Source organism: Tenrec ecaudatus, chromosome 5 (assembly GCF_050624435.1).
Source record: "Tenrec ecaudatus isolate mTenEca1 chromosome 5, mTenEca1.hap1, whole genome shotgun sequence".
Taxonomy (NCBI): domain Eukaryota; kingdom Metazoa; phylum Chordata; class Mammalia; order Afrosoricida; family Tenrecidae; genus Tenrec; species Tenrec ecaudatus.
Window position 1 is genome coordinate 131,648,470 of NC_134534.1, and position 19,929 is coordinate 131,668,398.

Sequence of the window (19,929 nt, forward strand, 5' to 3'; positions counted from 1 at the left end):
GAGAGTGGGGTGAAACTATTGATTCTAGTAATGTCAAATATAGAACTTAGAAACTTAATTCACTAAAATATGGCAAGCGTTTTCTTTTCAATCAACTGTCCTGTGTGTTTAATGTTGAAGGAAAAGACAAAATTAAGGGGCATATTAAAACATAACTGCTTCTAGAGCTAAGAGAAATCAGCAGATATGACGTATCTCCGTGATCATTTTTGTATAGTTGTTTGGTGTTGGAATCCCTCCAAGTGCTCACAATTTGTTTAGCAAACTCCCAGTACCTGTAAGCAATGTTCAGCTTCCCCACTATCTACTTTTGTCCACAAGAAGATAGTGCGCATGAAGCCAGGGGATTTTCACCTTAACTTTGATAGTAATTTACTCTGCAGCTTTGTTCACTTTGCAGTCTGTTTCCTCCTCTATCAAATGAGGAACTTGATCATCCCAGGAATATTGAAAGGACAGAGTCTAATAGTGGATGTAAAATACCCAGAAAAGATCTAAACGATTACCAGGACATAGGCATGTTATGTGGATTATGCTTATTTCTCACATAAAAAGAGAAACCACACAAACAGGAAAGTTAAATGTTATCGCAGAGACAATGAAAAGTCTGTCGAGGACTAGATGTGCTTATTTTATCTCTCTCTACAATCCGTAATCATCAATGCAACTGGGATGCCCCGCATCACCCACATAAATCTGTATCTAAATATGAAAGGAAGTTATCACCATGACAAATATTTCTCCTATGATACAAATCCTTCACTTTTTTCCCCAACAAAGGATGCTCCTAATATTTTCCCAGGTAAAATGATCAATATGCAATTGATAAAATAAGAGACCATAAATACTGAAATATTCCCTGGCCTCTTTCCCCCAATCATTCGTTATTTTAACATTTATCGCTTTAAATATTAGCCCTCAGTTTCTTTATAACAACACCGAGTAGCATTAGCTCATTTATCTATTTAAGAAAGGCAATTTGGAGGAGGGGAATAGCTACAGTAATGGCAATTTGTCATTAAGAGCAGTTCTAATTAAGTAGCCCCATCTACACATTACTGCACCATCTTGTGTATTTCTCTAAGACTAAATATCTTCTACATCATAATAATCCACCAGATCAAAAATTCAGCTGCTTATGAAAGTGAGAAAATAGTGATTTACATGTTACACTTTAAAAGCTTCATCAAAGCTGTAATGATTTTGTTGGATAAACAATGTGATTCTTGAGATTAATAAGAATTTCTAAATATGAACAATATGTACCCTGAGGAGAATATTATCTAACAAGGAACTGATAAATTATGTTGGGTAAATAATCTGCATACTAAAATGTGTGTAATGGAGACAGGAAATTAAATATTGAAATGTGTAAATAATACAGTTTTGTGTGTTGGTTTTCTGAGTTATTTCCCCCCTTCTTTTTACTTTAATTGGGTTCAATTCCCCTTTCAAAATAATAGACTTTCCAGTCTATGCCCTCGCCCTGCATGCAGGCCAGCAGAGGAAATTGACAGGTGTATCAGATCTAGGCCAGGGAAATCAAAAGTCCTTCGATAAAACTCCATTTGGTTAGCTACTTGAGAACGAATAGGGGCAAATAGCTACGAAATTGTTTCCTATCCCCCCCAAAAAATAAATGTAGACCCGTTTTTCTTTTTTTCTCAAATGGATAATCACCTTTGAAAGCCAGAATAAAACGCAGCTCGTTGGAAAGGCTGCGGGGATATGGAACTGCATGGGAACTGCTGCCAAGATGAAATTAATCAGCATGTTCATGTCGTGTAGCCGAGCCTTGGCTGGAAGTCCCGCTGAAGGCAAGCTCCTAACCCTCCTGGGGGGCCACGCAGGAGGACTTCGCGAAAGCCAAAGGCGCAGGGGCGGGTGGGGGAGCCCTTCAGACACGTGTTTTTCACTTTGAGACAGTTCTTCTGCGTAGGAGAAAGTGAGAAAGGTTGTCCCGGTGCTACGTGGACACTGTGAGAAGATGGAGAGGGCTGACAGGGAGCAGGGTGGCAGGCAGCAAAAAAGTTCTTCAAACATTGGGTTGTGCAAGAGCTAACAATACTAACCACACTGCAGAAAGGTTAGGGCATCCCCAGCAGAAAGGAAGGAGACCTGCAGAAGAAATGGAACATAGAGAGGACAAGGACACAGGATGATCCTGGGAGGTCCTTACTCTGAAGAAGCAGATTTACCCTCATGATCCGAATTCTACCTGGCAAGTCTGGATAGAGCAGAGGATGTACACTGGTGCAGATAGGAGCTGGAGGCACAGGGAATCCAGGGTGGATGATACCTTCAGGACCAGGCGTGTAAGAGGTGATACTGGGAGGGTAGAGGGTGAGTGGGTTGGAAAGAGGGAACCGATTACAAGGATCTACATGTGACCTCCTCCCTGGGGGACGGACAACAGAAAAGGGGTTGAAGGGAGATACCGGACAGGGCAAGATATGACAAAATAATAATTTGTAAATTATCAAGGGCTCATGAGGGAGCGGGGAGCAGGGAGGGAGGGGAAAAAAGAGGACCTGATGCAAAGGGCTTAAGTGGAGAGCAAATGCTTTGAAAATTATGAGGGCAAAGAATGTACAGATGTGCTTTATATAATTGATGTATGTATGGATTGTGATAAGAGTTGTATGAGTCCCTAATAAAATGTTATATATAAAAGAAATGGATTTACAACCGAAAATGGCAGTGGTGAGAAATGGACCAGAAGTCTGCGACACGGAATCACTTTCTGTCGTGGTAACCCGTCCCCCATTGACCCCACAGCCCGAATCTGGCCCCTTCATACTTCCTTCTGTTCCCCAAACTCGAGGAATATTCCAAAGGAACATGATTTGAGTGACATGGTGTCAACGGGAGAAGGCAGAATTTGGGGAAGAAGGGTTAACTCAAACGTCAAACCCATGGCCATCGAGTTAATCCTGCCTCAGTGACCCTATGGACCAGGATGGACTTGTCCTGGTGGGTTTCTGACACTTTAAACCTTTATGCAAGTCAACAGCCTCATCTTTCTCCCACAGAGCTACTAGTGTGTTTGAACCAGTGACCTTGTGGTTAGCAGAGCTCCTTGGGGGAAGGTTTGGAAAGATGGACACACCATCTTCAGAAGTACCTAGAGAATATGGAGAATATGTCAACAAAATAATAGTTTCACCTCTTTATATATTTTGATAAAGGTATCACTATTTTTAGCAATTACTTTTAGTTATACTTATATCTTAGGAACTAGTCTTATATTTGTATATGCAAATACTTGTTCATAAGAAGCATTAGAGCTGTAGTGTTTGTGCTTGCAAATATATACATGAAGGGCATTCGCATGTAAACCATAGATGCCAAACGAATGGCATCTGAGGTCTTAAAGGCTTGTCTTCAAATAAGCAGCCATCTAAGTAAGGTGTCAACTAAATCCACCCGGACGAAACACACAAAGCCTGTGTGAGTCAAGAATTGTAAATAACATCATCCGCATCCAAAAGAAGGAAGGAATGGTATCAGAGCTTAAATTGTGAGCACCCAGCTTGCAGAAGGCTCTAGATGGCAGTAGAAGCCCACAATCCATTTGCAGGGTCCCCACATGGCTTAAGCCTCTGGTGCATCCCCTTGGTCCTAGTCCAGAGAGGCGAATGCCCTTGCTCTCAGACACAGAATGTGGAATGTTGACTATGGCAGAGGTAGTTAGGGGAAATGTAACACCTAATCATTTGATATCCTTTTTGAGGCATTTCAAGGTTGTTTCTGTTTTCAATATTTTCTTCCTTCTGTTTTTAATTTGTTTATGTTTTGCCTAGTCATTGTTGAATTTCTGTTTGTTTGCCTCCTGTTGGTGTTTTGAATGATTTTCTGCATATGAAATCCAGAATAGGTAGATCCGTGGAGCCAGTAAATGCTTAGGCACATGGGGGGGGGGGCGGTGGGAGAAGGGAGGGGACACAATGGGAGCTGATAACAGTGAGTAGGAGAAGAAAATGTCCTGAAATTACAGTGATATTTGCACAAATCTTCTTAATATGATTGAATGATTAAACTGTGTGATATGTGAAGCGTATGCCAATAAAACTATTGTTTTAAAAGTTTGTGGGAAATTTCCATTGTCTTTGCATTCCATTGTTCAGGAAATTTTTGCAGCCCCCTCATGATATATATATAGATATAGATATAACTTAATACAAATAACTTAATATATATAACTTAAATGTCTATTAATAGAACATAATTAAAAGTGTTGTGATATAGTCATATATTGAAATCTCAAATGACATTGAAAATGCACCAGAATCACCAAGGATGGCTCTCTTCAATGCATATTATGTGGAGCAGAGAAAAGGCAAGTTGCAAGATGTAAATCAAACAATATCGTTTTTAAGTTTTCTATGTCGGTCACATAAAGCTTTTAAAACATGAAAATGATATCTACATGGCTGAAGGGAGGCCAGGAAAAAGAGCTGCGAACTGGCCCCAATAATGGCCCACCTCAGAGAAAGCGTTTGAAACAGGAACACTGATTAGACCGGTAATATTTTATTTCCTAAACTGATGGAACAGGTGTGAAGCTCTTCATAATGTTTGTGTTTTTTGCACATTACATGTCCAAAACAAGTCAAAGTAAAATATTTTTTAAATAAAGAGAAAGCTCCCTCTACGAACAAACAGTATGGAGACTGGAGCAGGGGAGGGGAGATACGGGTAGGAGGCAGCAAGACCATTTTCCATTTCCCGAGTCCTGCCACTGAGGAGGTTGCATGTAAACTCTCTATTTGTTTGGCAAAGAATTAGACAAGAGGGGGCTTTACCTGAACTCTAGTCTGAAAAGTAACTGTTTAATAATCCTATATCTCACCCCCCCCCTCTCCCCACCAAAAATAACCAAATATTCCACAAGTGGGCCCATTTGGCAAAAGAGACACCAACTTGAATCTAAGGATGACTCCATTCTAATTCAAAAGTAAGCCCGACTTTCCTGCAGAGGGAAAAAGAAAAAAAAGCTAATTTAACCTTTCACCCTCTTGCTACATATTTATTATGTGGTAATAATAATACAGAGGATGTTGTGAGGATTAATACATTCATTTCTCACGCTTTGGAGATAAAAATGTGCTCTGTAAGTGCTTTATTTTAAGAACTATGAAATGACTTGTTTATGCCAGTGTCCCATTCAGCCAATCCTTAAGCCTTATCTCCCACTCCTCGGTTTTGAGATGAATATGGGGTCTTTTGAACGAGTGTGAGTAACCTTTGAGGATTATGAATTTTAAGCAGTGGTTCACAATGACTGTGTGACCAGATATATGTCACATAGGAAAGAGTCAGAAATATAATCCCTTAGAGGTTAATGATCCAAATTGCATTTGGAGTTTCAATTTACTGCAGTAATTCTGAGCAGTTTAGAATAAGTGACTTTGGCCTTAGCACCCGAATGTCGGCCAATACAAAGACATCCTGATTTGGGGTCCATTGGGAATTAGCTAGGGTTTGGGGCTGAAAGTCTGAACGTCTGATCATAAAATTCAATGGAAATCGCTAGACTATGCTCTTACTAAAGATAACACGGCACAGTGAAGTTTCTCTCAATGGTTCCTTTCACAGTGGGGAGTGTTTTGTACTGGTTTGGACACACTCCCTTGCCTGTTACCCTTTGGAAACAGTGTCTGTACTTGGAATAAAGCTGGCCCACTTGGGAGGGGTGTGAGACTGGTGATGTAGCAATAAAACTGAGTGCCATTTGGAGCTCACACCTCTCCAGGCTTTAGCTTTATTTCCCGCCTTGAACATCTCTGATCTCCGTGAGTCAGAACCAACTCGGTGGTGGTAGGTGGTGGTGGAGACACATATGGTAACACAGTAAAGTGCAGGTTGTCTTTGTTAGGTGCCATCAAGTCACTTTGGACTCATGGGGAATGCATGTACAACAGAACACACACCGCCCAGGCCTGTGCCATGCTCCTGATGGTTGTTACGTTTCTGCCCATTGTGCTGTCACTGTGTCGGTCCATCTAGCTGAGGACCTTCCTCTTTGTCACTGCTCCTCTACTGTACCAAGCATGACGTCCTTCTCCAGAGTGCTCTCTCCTGAGAATAGGTCCAAAGTACGTGAAATGACGTCTTGCCATCCTTGCTTCTAAGGAGCATTCTGGCTGTGCTTCCTCCAGGACACATCTGTTTGTTCTTTTGGCAGTCAGTGTTACTTTCACGATGGTTCACCAGCACCGTAACTCAAAAGCACGGATTCTCTTTTAATGTTCCGGATTCACTGTCCAACTTTTACATGCATGCGAGTCAATGGAAAGCAATATTTATAGGAGCACTTACATAGCATTTCCAATGTAGTGGACAACAAATAGTCTAAGTACTTTCTCTGTTTTCTTTGTAATCCTTCTAACAACCTTAACTACTGTCATCGCCCACAATTCATAGGGAAGCTGAGACAAAGAGAAGTCAAGTGGCCACCAAGACCCCATCACTGGTAATTGACAAAGGTGAGTGGTGAAACTACTTCACCATGAGGCTATCGCCACAATCACAAATGTAAATGCACGGTGAATTCAATAATGAAGAGAGAAGAGTCCATATTGTTGTTTGCTATTTTGAGTCCTCCTCCAACTCATGACCTCCAGGCCCAAGGAAATTAATTACTACTCAGTCCCATGCCACCAAGCCATTGTGCATACCAAGTTGCACACCAAGCCACTGTGATCCATCGGTCTTCCATTGGCTGGTCATTTTGGGGGGGGATATCATCAGCCTTTCTTCAGTCTTCATCTGGAAGCTCTGCTGAAACCTTTTCAAAATTGTAGCAAACGCAAATCTCTACTGACTGATGATATTGAGGTTTGAGGTGCACTGGTCAGTAATTGAACTGGCTGACAGGTGAGATCATTCTTTCTACCACCTCTGAGTCATCACCACCCTCAACAGGGTCTATAATGGGGCTTGAACCCAACCAAGGAGAAAGGGACGCTTGAACTGTAACCCAAAGGATGATTAGTGGTAAAGAGGGACAAGGACATAGACAGCAAGAATAGCAAATGGGGAGAAGATGAAATAAGATAGTTAGAGACAAGTCTGAGACACTGGGGGGGAGATCAGAAAGATTGGAAAGAGCCAGACTAAGTACTAACATTAACTAGCATTAGGGAGTGTTGTCTTTCTCCTAAAAAGCAGTGGGGTGGAATGCTATTGAAGAGGTTTTAATTGGGGGTGGAGGGGCAGGGGAAGAATGGGAACCCAGCATGATCATATTAGAATTTCAGGAATATTACTTCATATCCTGGAATAGAGCAGATTAGAAGGAATCAGGCATAGATGCGTGAGGATATGAGAGTCACTGAGGCAGGAGATGACGGTAGGGACTTAAACAAAGGAGACAGTGCTGTGGATGGAGGGGAGCCGGCACAATCGAGAGACATTGAGAGGGAAACCAACAGAAATTGGATAACGAGAGGTGAGGGGAGATCACTGAGAGTGACTTGTAAGTTTCTGCCTTATACAACTTGAATTGTTCTTCATTTTCACCAATTTCAGACTGAGAGTTGCATGATTTCCAAAGTCAAAGGCAGTGCCCCAGGACAGTTGGTCCCTGGGCTCTTGCATGTGGTGCCCCCTGTCCCACAACACGGAACACAGAGGCCCAGGGCCGCAATGCATCCCCACAGCCCTCTGAGGGCTTTTACTGAGGACTTGAATGCCTCACTTAACGATCACATCACTTTTGTTTTAGGAAACAGATACTTTAATGAATGGGCCAATATGATTTTGCTCCAGTCATCTTTTCAAAGGCATTTCTGTGTCCGTGTTTGTTCCTCTAAACTATGGAACCATACAGAGCTGCCTTCCCACCTCTGCCACATAAATTACATGGTCACAGGTCCTTCCGCCTCCCACAGAGGGCCCATAGAGTTACAGCCTGGAAGACCCACAGGCGTCGTTCTACTCTGTCCTGTAGAGTTTCCAGGAGTCGGCATGGGCAGAGAGTTTGCTCTTTGGTTTTCCTTGTCAGTGAAATTACTGAAGGTGCTTCACGTAAGGCGCTCATCCCACTGCCTGCCATAGAGGGTGTTAAGTGGTCAGCGTTATGAGGATTTCTTGTTGAGTATGAAAGCTTCAAGAACATCAAAAGCAGAGAAGAGACAGCATATGGTCACTGGGATTTCACCATCTAGTGAAACAGCTAAGGCGTCCGGGTGGCATAGTGGTTACAGTTTACGCTGCAAACCACATGGTCACAATTCGAAACCACCAGCAGTTCCAAGGGAGAAAAAACTAGATTTTCTACTCCAGTAAATAGTTATAGGCTCAGAAACTGACAGGACACTGCTGTGAGCCAGCATTGCCTCACTGCCGGCGAGTTTGGTTTGATTTGGAGTGGACCAGCTCTGGAACAAGTGAAGGCGTCTTATAACCAGGATTCGTGAAGGCCATTCCCTTGCATCTCCCTGCTGCGCATCTGCCCAACAAAGTTTCCAAAACATTAATCCGCCGGAAAGAACATCAGTCTCCATACCCAGAGGCTCTGAGCTAAGACGTTGTAAAGCAAAGCCCTAAGCTTGTCTGGACAGGGTTCCCTTCCACCAACCGCCCACATGGACCATTATTGGCTTCCTAGACCTGCTGCATGAACGAACCACACAGTGGCTGGCTTCACATCCAAAATGTGTCTTCTCACAGCCCTGCCAGGTCCTCCAACCAAACCAAACTCACTGCTGTCCAGTCAGCTCCACCTCACAGTGACCCTGTAAGACAGGGGGTGTCTCAAGGCTGTAACTCTACCGGAGTAGAAAACTCTGTTCCCCCTCACCCCCCACCCCCCACCCTTGCAGTAAAGCAGTTCAATATGCCACCAGGAGAAGTTTGATGTGCGAAATCAAGGTGTCCGCAAGTTCAAACTTCCTTCGGGGTCCCAGGCTAAGTTAGTTAATTGTGCCAACCTGGTCGATAAACACATGTGGGGTTAATTCAAGGGCGAAGGGATAAATGGCTCGGGCTTTTTGAGTTCTCTGGTCTCTTGCTCTCTGTTGTTCAGATCAGGGTGCAGCTGCCTTGGCCAGTTCCCTGCTTCAACTGGCAAGGCTCACTTCCTACAAGACATCCCTGAGGAGAAGTCGCATGGACCTACCCCGATGCAGCCCTGGGTGCTGGAGCAGCCATGTGGAGACCGCTGCCAGCGCTGAGATGTTTGCAAGTTCACTGACTCGACTTTCCACCTGCAGTCAGTGTCATTGCATGTGTTTTGTGAGATGGAGGAGGAATTTGTGGATTGGTGCTGGGGATATGGGTTACGGTTGGACTTGTGGGCTTGGGCAGCACTGGGTTGGGATGTTTTCTTGATGCGCACTTACCCTTTATATAAAACTCTCTCTTCTACATGATTTTCTGTGGATTTGTTCCTCTAAAGTACCCAGACTAACACACAGGCATCCTCAGCTTGCAGCAGTGAGCTCTAACTCGTGTCTCTGTCTTCTTTGACTGGCTTTTCTCTGTCTGTCTCTCTGCGTCTCCTCTCTTTTTCTAAGGACAGCAGTCATCTTGGATTAGATTAGTTCCACTTCAAATTGACAATTTGCCATCAAACGGGACCAAAAACAAAATCATTCTCGCGTTCAATGAGGTGTGGTACCAGGTAGTTGGCAGCTACATTGAAATGGTACCCAAACTCTGGACACACCTTGTCCACTGCTGTGCCCCACCCACCTCCATTCATTCTGTGTTTCATTTCATTGAAAGCTCGACAGTTGAGCCTTGTGGACACACACACACACAGAGAGAGAGAGAGAGAGAGAGAGAGAGAGAGAGAGAGAGAGAGAGAGAGAGAGAGATCCCGGAAATACAAATGCATTAGTGTGAAAGGCTGCCATGACCTCAGCCTGAGGCCTTCGCCCACACCCTCATTTGGGATCCTCAACTCCCAAGTGCCCGGAGATGGTTGGAAATTATGCAGACCATGCCATGTTGCAGCCTAATCAAAAATAGACTTGTACATTTCCCCCCGAGGTCACGTGTTAGGTCACCTAACACAAGGTGCCCACACAGAGCCATCCAGCGTGTCGATTCACCCCATTTGTCTGTGCTCTGTGATGGATGGATGAGCAGCGATTAAAGGAGACCCCTTTCTCAGAGGCTAACATCAGTTACAATCCCACTTACATGTCAAGCCTAAGTATAACATTAACATACACATTGATCCTGCGTTTCTACAGGAAGGGGGAAGAGAAATTCTAATAATATGCTACTGCATACAAAATTTATCTAAGTAAATAATTATTTTTAAACCTAAGATTTAGGCAGCGTTAGTATTCCACATTATGCTAATGTTTGACAATTACCAAGTGTGGGTATCAGCCAGTAGGTTTTTTTTTTAACTTTAATTTAAAGCAATTTGACATGGAAAGGTTATTACTGTAGTTGCCAATAAAAGCTGTACTTTTAACATAAGTGTACAGGAGGCCCTAGGGTATGTGCCTATTATCTTTTCTGCAATTATGTGGCGTTCTACATAAATGTTAGGGGGAAAACTTAGAAAAATCCCTAGTACTAACTTAGGTACAATGTGAACAGTGGAAAAGAGAAAACGGAAACCCAGCTATTTCAGACACAGCACGGGCTGAGGCTTCCTCCTAGAGGTTATATTGGGAACAACACCAGCTGGCTTTGAATAAATTAATTCAAACGATATCTTAAAAACACACACTCTTAGCAACCAGAATATCGATTTTCTGAACATTCTGTCTTGAGATGCAGTTGTTCAATTTTACAAGCTAAATGCCATTAACAGTAAGAGCAAGTCTTTGAACCAATTAACCTATTTTCTGGAGTCGCTGGGCTACCAAAATAAAAAAGAACATTTCTCAGACGGTATTTGCCATCCTCAGCTTTCATCCATCCCTGAGAAAAGAAAATCCTTTATGGCCAGTAATTGATTAATCTAAACTTTTTTTTCTCTTCCCTTGATCTTTTAGGAAGAGAGGATTTCGACAAAACAAAATAATCATCATTTTTCTTCTTAAAAGGAGAAGAAAGAAAGCAGCCCAGTCCCAGTTCCTGTCCCTTCACCTTGTCTACATCCATCTCTGAGGTGTTCATATTAAACTAATGAGGGAAAGTCAAGGGGAAGAGGCGAGGCAAGATTTAATCAATAGCCACTGTCAATTTTTCATTATTATGGGATACTCCCTTCCTATAATAGGAAATCACTCAAGAAAAGTAAGGGCAGCAAAGATTGGGACATTCACCTCACCATCTGCTTAAAAGGAGCATTTAATCCATCAAAGGAGCCTCAAGCAGAGCCGAGAGAGACAGACAGAGAGAGAGAGAGCGAGAGGAGGGACAAAGCTGAGCCGTCCACTCTGCCAGTGAAAGTTGTCTCATGAGAATCAATGTTGCACCTGGGAAAATAATATTTTTATGCCTTGCCTGAACTACCATAATCATTATTAATGAGAACAGCATTGAATTTCTTGAAAACATCTATGTGTCTGGCCGTGAGCTAACTGGCTGGAAATCCTGACTGCGTTCGCCCTGCACAATAACGCTGGCAGTGGGTAGCGTCCCTACGGACTATTTTGATGATCTTGGCGGTACTGCTAGGCGTCAAACCCAAGCACGCTGCCTACAAAACCCCAACCCTTCCACCAATGGGACAGTCAGCAGCATCTGATGTCTAAGTTTGATTCCTGACTTGATCATTTCTAAGTGGCCTGACCATAGCTGTCACTTTGCCTTTGTTTGACTCAGTTTCTCTAGCCACAAATCGGGGCCTAGCGGTACTTCCTGCATAAGGCGCCTAAGAAGAGTACATTTGCTGACGCTATTACGCACGTAGAATCCGGCTTGAGATGTGTCTTTACTCAAGGTGAATTGTCATCATCGTACCATCTGATTAATGTTCTCAGCAATGACCCGTTAGCCCCTGTGGGTAAAGAACGTCTTCTGTTCTAGTAGTGAGAATGGGCAAGGAATCCAGATATAAAGCCTATCCTCGCCTAGTCAACCCACGGTGGCCCCAGGTCCTGCCGAGAAACGTGTGCTCCACGGGGCTCCCAACTCCCATTCCACGAACAGAACAGCAGGGCCTTTCTTCCAGGGAGCCACTGCTGACTTATCCCGTAGGAGTCAAGTGCAGACCATTTGAGCCACCGGGACCTAGCATTTGAAAGAGCCCCAGACACGTGGTCTTCTGGGAGCAAAGGCAGAATCTAAGTCAGATGACCGAGAGAGATCTTAGGCTGGGAGCCCGCGAGGGACCAGAAAGGCTCCTCCCAACTGGGTGACACTGGCTCTTTCGTCTAAATTGAGCAGCGACTGGGAACATTTGAAGTTCGCTTTCCACAAATTAAATACAGTAATATTTATTTGCAGGCAAGACTTCAGAGTGGAAGCTGGTCACCCCAGAAGGCTGATGTGCCCATGGTAAGAAGTCAGGCTGCTAAGTTGGATTGGGCCCAACAAGGGGAATGTCCTTGAAGTGGTGGCCACTGTGAACATTGTAGGCAAGCAGAACACAGGAGAGAAATAGACCGAAATCCTCCAGGAAAAAGGCAAAGGCAACTGAGAGACCTCCAAGCCAGACTCTTTAAGGTTCGGAGAGCGGCTGTCTGGTCCATGGGGCTCCGAATCTGGGCTCGGCCACCAGTCTTGTGACCTTGGGCAAGTGACTCTCGCCACACTTCCAAGTTTCTTTTCAGTTACAGGGGATGACTTCTGTTTCCTGGGGTGAAATGTGAACATGGTGCTGTGCACAGAGTTGTTGTCGTTGTTGTTGTCAGCGACCATCCACTGGGAAGTTCGGGACCAGCACCCATTCGCGGAAACCTGACAGGCTGTCAAACGAAGTGTTGCCAAGCCCTGCAGCCCCTTCATGATTATGGGTTCGTCGGAGCCCATGGTTGCCGCCACGTCATCCCATCTCTTTGAGGGGCCCCTCTTTTCCTCTGGCCCTCTCATTCATCAATAAATCCTAACTCTTGAGAAACTCCTCTCTCATTTTGTTGAGCAAGACATTCAAAAAAGTTGAAGAACAACATAGTCCAAGACTTCTAAAAGCAAACTCCCTGCCACTGAGTTGATTCCGACTCAGAGTGACACTGTATGACAGAGTAGTCCTGTCTCCTTGACTTTCTGAGACTGAACGTCTTTGCAGGTACAGAAAGCTTTATCTTTCTCCCAGATGTTTCAAACTACTGACCTGTGGCTAATAGCCCAACACGTAACCCACTACACCACCAGAGCTCCTAGCTCATGCACTGGGGACCTAAACTTACAGACTAATAAGCAGCTACTTACAGAAGGTGGGAGGTACAGTATGTCTCACCAAGATTGACCCAGATCCCAACACAATGTACGTGATGCCACAAGTCTGAAGTGCTTGTGCTAGCACCCACGCGAGATTCTAGCAGAAGTGTGGAGACAAGGGCGGGGTGCCGTGTGGCCACTACCGGCCAAGCCAATGACTACCATGACTTCAACAACGCTGGGACAAAAAACTGCAGTGTGGACATCAGTCGGTCCTCTCTCTCTATTTTTTTCACTTTAGTTTCTGAGTAATTGGTTTTTCTGAAAACACCCAGATGAGTCTTGGTTAAAATCAGAGAAAGGAGCCTCTCCTCACTCCCCAACCACCAGCCCCCCAACCCCCCAACCCCCCAACCCCCCCCACACACACACACACTGCAGGAAAATGAGTCCAGGAAAGGTGCCAACATATAGAGCAGCTGCAAACCCACAGAGTTACTGCAAGTCCACCAACGTAACCGCAAAACCTGGAGCTGGGAGGGAAGAGGAGCTGAGCCGGGCTCCGGAGGTGGGCTCGCTAGGGACCGTCTCCCACAGCGCCAAGACAGTGTCTGCTTCCTGCAATGCCGGTCTGGATGATAACCATCAAACTTTGGTCAAAATGACCTAACACAGCCACGGAAGATTTCTTGGAAGGTTTTTGGAAATATTACAGCTGCCGCGCATGATAAACTTTGCTTAAAAGGGATGCTTTTAAGCAACCTGGGGTCCATTATTAGATGTTTAAAGCTCTTAATATTGTTTTCTTCTGTGAACCATGCTTGCAGTTTCACTAGTTGATCGGTCTGTAGCATCATCAGGGATGCTCGCGTTTCAGTGCCTGAAAGCTTGGCAAATTGTTCGACCTCTCCCATTGAAAAATAAAACAAAAAACCAGTTGTCATCAAGTCAACTCTGACTCATGACAGCCACGCGTGTGTCAGAGTAGAACTGAACTCCATCAAGCTTTCAATGGCTCTAGACTTCTGGAAGTCAATTACCAGGACTTTCTTCTGAGGTGCCTCTGAATGGATTCAAACTGCTATGGTTCTGTGGCTATTTGTAAATTGTACGTCATCCTCTCCATCAACATAATATTAACCCCATAGAATTGTTATAAGAATTAAATCATTCACACAGCATGCCTGGAACACAGTAAACCCTTAATAAATGCCAGCTGGTTCTGAAGAAGCAGTGGCGGCTGCCGTGGCATGTCACTGGGAAGCCGTCAGTCTCCGGGCTGTGCCTGTGGAATGTAAAGCTATGCAACTGCTGGAGACAGAACGTCCTGTCATGCAGCACAGTGATAGGTGTGGGGACCATCAAGATTGAGGACAGGCACCAAGGGAAGACACCTGACACCCCGTTCCACGACTCTAATTTGGAACAAATGGGTCCACTTCCATTCCAATAGATCTTCTGAGAAAGAGCACAGGAAAACCATCTCATGAAATTTCATTAAATGGTTAACAGGCCACTCCCCCCCCCCCCCACATTCTAAGTCAAACCAGGCTGAATGATTTAAATACTCCTAATGAAGAATTTTCTCAGCTCTGTTAATTCATGTCCATTGCAATGGTAGTTTCTGTCTCAAAGCCATTCTTGTTTGCCACTTTACCCTTTCATGATTCTAGAAAAGCCTGCAGCAGGCAAGACCTAGACCCTCAGAAAGGAAGTCCAGGCAAAGCGGGGTGCGTGCACTTCTCACGGCTCCAGTGGAGTGTGTCTATCAGCCTCCTGCCGAACGCACATCAGAGACATAAACACAGGTGTGTAACAGTCCAACCTATGCAAAAGTGTCAGCGTGAAAGAGTGGCGGGGAATAAAAACGTGTTTGAAGTTTATTTTGAGTTTAAAGTGTGTGTGTGCTGTCATGTGTCCCAGCAAACCTTGCGGTCTCTGTTTGGGATTCCAGTTACGGCTGGATTATTGAAAAGGTCTGAGGCACAAGAGGGAACTATGTAAACACCATGAATTGCATCATGCTTCTTCATTCACTCACCCCATATTCATGGGCTTCTCACTGGGGCTGCGGCTTACAGTTTCCTTAGAAAGACACATGTCAAAATTACCAGCAGAGTCTAATGATTGTACCAATCCATCACACTAAAGGTGGCCCTCACCGTTGCAGGCCTTCCACTTCAGCAAACATGCTGCCCTCCTCTAGAATGTGTTCCATCCCGAGGATGTGCCCAAAGCAAGGAAGCAGGAGAATGTTCTAGTTACATCCAGAAGGTTTTCCCTAATCTTCTGTAGTAAATCACCAGGTCTTACGTGTCCTCAAAGCCCCACTAAAACTTGGCCATCATGGGTGAACCTGCTAGTACTTAGAACAACAGTGACCTAGCTTCCAGCATCTCAGCCGCACTTAAGCTGCCACAGTACACCTAAATGACAGGTGTGTGTGTGTGTGTGTGTGTGTGTGTGTGTGTGTGCTGTGCCATAAATGCTGGGAAGGTTAAGTAAATTTGAATTGACCATTTACAATAAGTGGCCTGTTTTAGATTCTGGGGGGAAAAGAGAAAGAAGGTTATAGTCTGGAAATCATGTATAAAACGAAGACCAGAGGGAGGTGCACGAATTACCTTGAAAAGATATGAAGGGAGAAGCCAAATACTTCCATGATGCCCTGGAGATCGAGAAACAGCCAAGTAAACACCCCAGTGGGCAGGCAGCTCAGCGTGTAATGCCCTGATCGTCCTGAGTGGGCAGGACCCCATGGCTTTCGGGTGGGATGGGGCGGGGGAGGCTGCATCAGGTCTCCCTCAATTAGCTAAAAAGCATGACCACGATTCCACAGCAATCTGTGGATGGGAACAGCTATGCAGCCTCCTCCGCTTAAACAAGGAAAAGGAAAAATGGCCCCTGGCAGTTGCTGTAAAGACAGGGAGCTGACATGCAGACTTTGAGTTTCCGAGTAGCGATATCCCTCCACAAGTATTTGTGTTACATTCACATGTGGCCTCCGAATGAGAACCAAATGGCAAACCATAAAAAAATCCTTTCAAGACAACCAATGCTGGCAAAGAATCATAATGGAGAGGACTTTGCTTAAAGAGCATGCTGCTTCTCCCCAACAGGACTCCTGCACCTCCGTGGAGACCCAAGTGGTCAACAAAGGGGACTCGGGTCCTTCATGGCCAATAACCAAAGGGACAACAATGAAGGAGACTATTTCAGTTCCCTTTGCAGGGGGGCTCCCTCGGCCAATGGCTCTACAAATCAAGAGTGTGCAGCTAAACACGCAGACCCTTGAGAAGACTGCCTGTGCTTAAATACGCGTCCATCCCATGCAAGCCAGTGTTATCCTGGGCAAGCTGTAGAACCTCTTTGCCTCACTTTCCACATCTGAAAATGATGTTGGCGACCGCAGCTACCTGCTAGTGCTGTTGCAACGATGAAACGGGGTACATGCCGACGCACAGTAGGCACTGCACCAGTGCGTGCCAGCATGAGGCTGGGGCAACCTCCCCACGACCCACCGGGTAATGTCCCATGTCAGTGCACATGCTCAGAGGGGATAGCAGCCTGCCCGCACAACACAGCTAAGTGGCAGAATTGGAATGCAAATCTAGGTGTTAGTGCGCCACGTATTCTCTACTAAATCACTCTGTTCCCCTAAGAATTGACAGGTGAGCCACTTGCAGGATGCAGTCAATGTCACTGAATTGTGTATATAGAACTTATGAAGCTGGCAGCTGAGTATATTTTCACCAAAAGAAATGATTTTTATTCAGAAATTGAAACAACAAAGGACATGAAAATTATATCCACAAAGAAAAATAACTAAGCACAGAAACTTAAGCGGGACAAAGAAACTACAAACCACAAACTGGTATGAATGAATGGCAAAGTAAATCCACACTTTGCAATAATCACACTGAATGTAAGGGGGTTGAATGCCGCAGTCTAGAGACAGTGAATAGCAGGATGGATTTTGAAAATGTGATCCATCAATAGGTTGCCTTTAAGAGACAGGCCTTAGACATAAAGACATAAATAGGTCAGAAATCAAAGAATGGAATAAGATATATATCAAGGAAATAATAATCAACAGAGAGCAGAAGTGGCAATCGCAATCTCTGGCAAAATAGACTTTAAGTCAAAATCCATTACACAAGATTAAGAAGAGCATTATGTAATGGTTAAAGGATCAATCTGCCAAGAGGACATAACAACAATAAATACTTACACAGTCAATGACAGCTCCAGAGTACATGAAACAGGATCAAAACAAGAAACAGGCAGTTCTATAATAATAATAGAAGACGTTAACATACCACTTTTGATGATAAACAGAACAATTAGAAAGGCACTCAACAAAGATACAAAAGATCTAAATAGGATCAAACATCTCTACCTCCTGGACGTGAACACGACCAAGGGCAGGGAGTGCACATTCTCCTCTAAGAAGCATGGGTCATGCACTAGAGTCCCCAGACCACATTTTAGCCCACAAACAAGCCTCAGTTCATTCAAAAGCATCAAAATAATCCAAAGCATCTTTGCTGACCACTATGCTATGAGACCAGAAGTCAACAACAGGAAGAACAGGAGGAAAAAATGGAAACATGAAAACGGGATCCTCCCTTGCTTTAAAATGACTGGACAATAGATGACATTAAAAATTCTTAGAATCAAATGACACTGAACACACAACATACCAAAAACACATGCGTGTGTTTGTGGGGGTGCACAGCAAGATTCTCAGAGGATAATTTATAGCAATAAATGCATGCATCAAGAAAGACGAATGGAACATCAACAACACAGACATGCCCCCAACAATTTGAACAAATTGAAAAGGAGAAGCAAAAGAAGTCCAGGGTCCCCAGGAAAAATGAAATCATCAAGATCAGAAACAAATGAAACAGAGGATAGAAAAGCAACAGAAAAAATCAACGAAACCAGAAGCCCTTGAAAAGTTCAATAAGGGCGCTAGAGTTGCCTAGAAGGCTTGAGGCCAGGAGGCTAGTTTAGAGGGCCACCTGACCTCGCAAAGGCGGCACACTCAGGGAGGACAGCCCAGGGCGATCGTGGCAGCACCAACCTGCTGGCTGCAGGGATGCAAGTCTGGGAGAACCACTGCTCCGATGGGGAAAAGGGATGCTGATGGCTGACAAAGGCCTCCAATGGGAAAGGGCCTGGCTTCCACCCACCATCCCGGGTGTGGTGTCTTTAGTATTTCTCACGATCTACTGTCTAGATGTGCCCGTTCTGTCCGGTGTTTCCTGTGTTGTTAGGTTTTTGTGCTTGGCTGACAACCTTGCTCCCAGTCAAGCATCTAGAATTTGGGGCTCCAATCAATGGACCACTGAGCAAAGATCCCCTGATATTTGCAGCAACCTAGTGAAAACGATGCAGAGCTGTGGGCTGGTGCAAATGCCTTCTCACGCTGAAGGAAGAAAAGCCTACACTGTACTTCATGACCATGATCTGGCTGCGGTTGCTTGCGGGGGACAGCAAGTCCGCAACCTTCTCCCACCTACTTGACTGTGACTTTCACCCTATTGCTTCCTGGGCTGAATCAACACGGAATCATTTCGAAGCACATTGGAATGGCCAAGAGGGAGGTCAACGAGCTTCTCAAACACAAAGAAAAGAAGAAGGAGGAGCGAATCTGCTGTGTTGGGCGTGATGAATGGCGTATGGGTGTCCCCGGGAGCAGTTTCTCCTGTGTGCGCCTTCTTTCTGCCCTTGGTTAATAGAGACCCCAGACTGGCCGAGCCAGGCTGTGTGCGCTGCGTTCTCTTATCCAATGGGGTCAAGTGCTTTCTCCTTGCTTGATCTAATACGTATGGACAGCTCACTAGAGTACTGACTTGTTTTGATTTTTCTCCCCCATGGACAATTGAATTCTTATTTGGGGACAATCTTCTTTAAAATAATACAGTGGTGACCTTTATCCGGTAGTGTCCGGTAGTTACTTACCAGCGACTCTGGATAATTGTTCAAGTCAGTCTGCAGAGCTGGCTACAAGCTCATGGTCTGTGGCGACAGGAGGTGAGTTCTGCTGTCTGCTACCATGCACGGCTGGCTGCACATATCCAGAGACCAAATGATTTTGCTGCCTCTGATGGAGAGATTGCTTACGGCTCATTCCTCATTCTGTTTCTTTACCATGGAGGAAGAATCCCCACGGGATCAAATGAAAGATAATCCCACACTCCTAGGATATATTGGTTTGTCCCTTGAGCAACACTTAGCAATTTTGTCAGACACATTGATCCTTTCTCTGATAGAGGTAGAGCATTTGTTCCCTCCCACTTAGACTCAACATCCTGAGAGCCTTACCAATAGCAGACTTCCAACAGATGGGCTTAAGGATTTTTTTAATGTGGTTTTCATTGCAGATTTTAGCTGACCAAAACCAAAGTGCAAAAGAAGGGTCTGATTCATGTCTATATTCTTCACTCCCCATACCAGCCAAAGAAAGACAGAAGTGTTCAGTTCATCAAGGCCCATTTCTGTAGAAAATAGCTTATCCAACTAACTTTATAAAGCACTGGAGTGTGTCTTTTAAAGTAAGGCTTGGGACTCTCATTTGATGGTATCATTGGTTCCGCTCTCTCAGCTCCCATAGGTTTGAAATAAGAGGCCAAGGGGGGCTGTTTTGACATCTGACCTTTTTTTTTCCTCCAAGATCCTCTCTGA

General features: G+C 44.6%; 1 pseudogene; it reads left to right on the forward strand.

Moving 5' to 3' along the window:
- The first annotated feature begins 18,304 nt into the window (after positions 1-18,304).
- On the forward strand, positions 18,305-18,980 carry LOC142449254 (ADP-ribosylation factor-like protein 6-interacting protein 1 pseudogene; annotated as a pseudogene).
- The last annotated feature ends 949 nt before the right edge of the window (positions 18,981-19,929 follow it).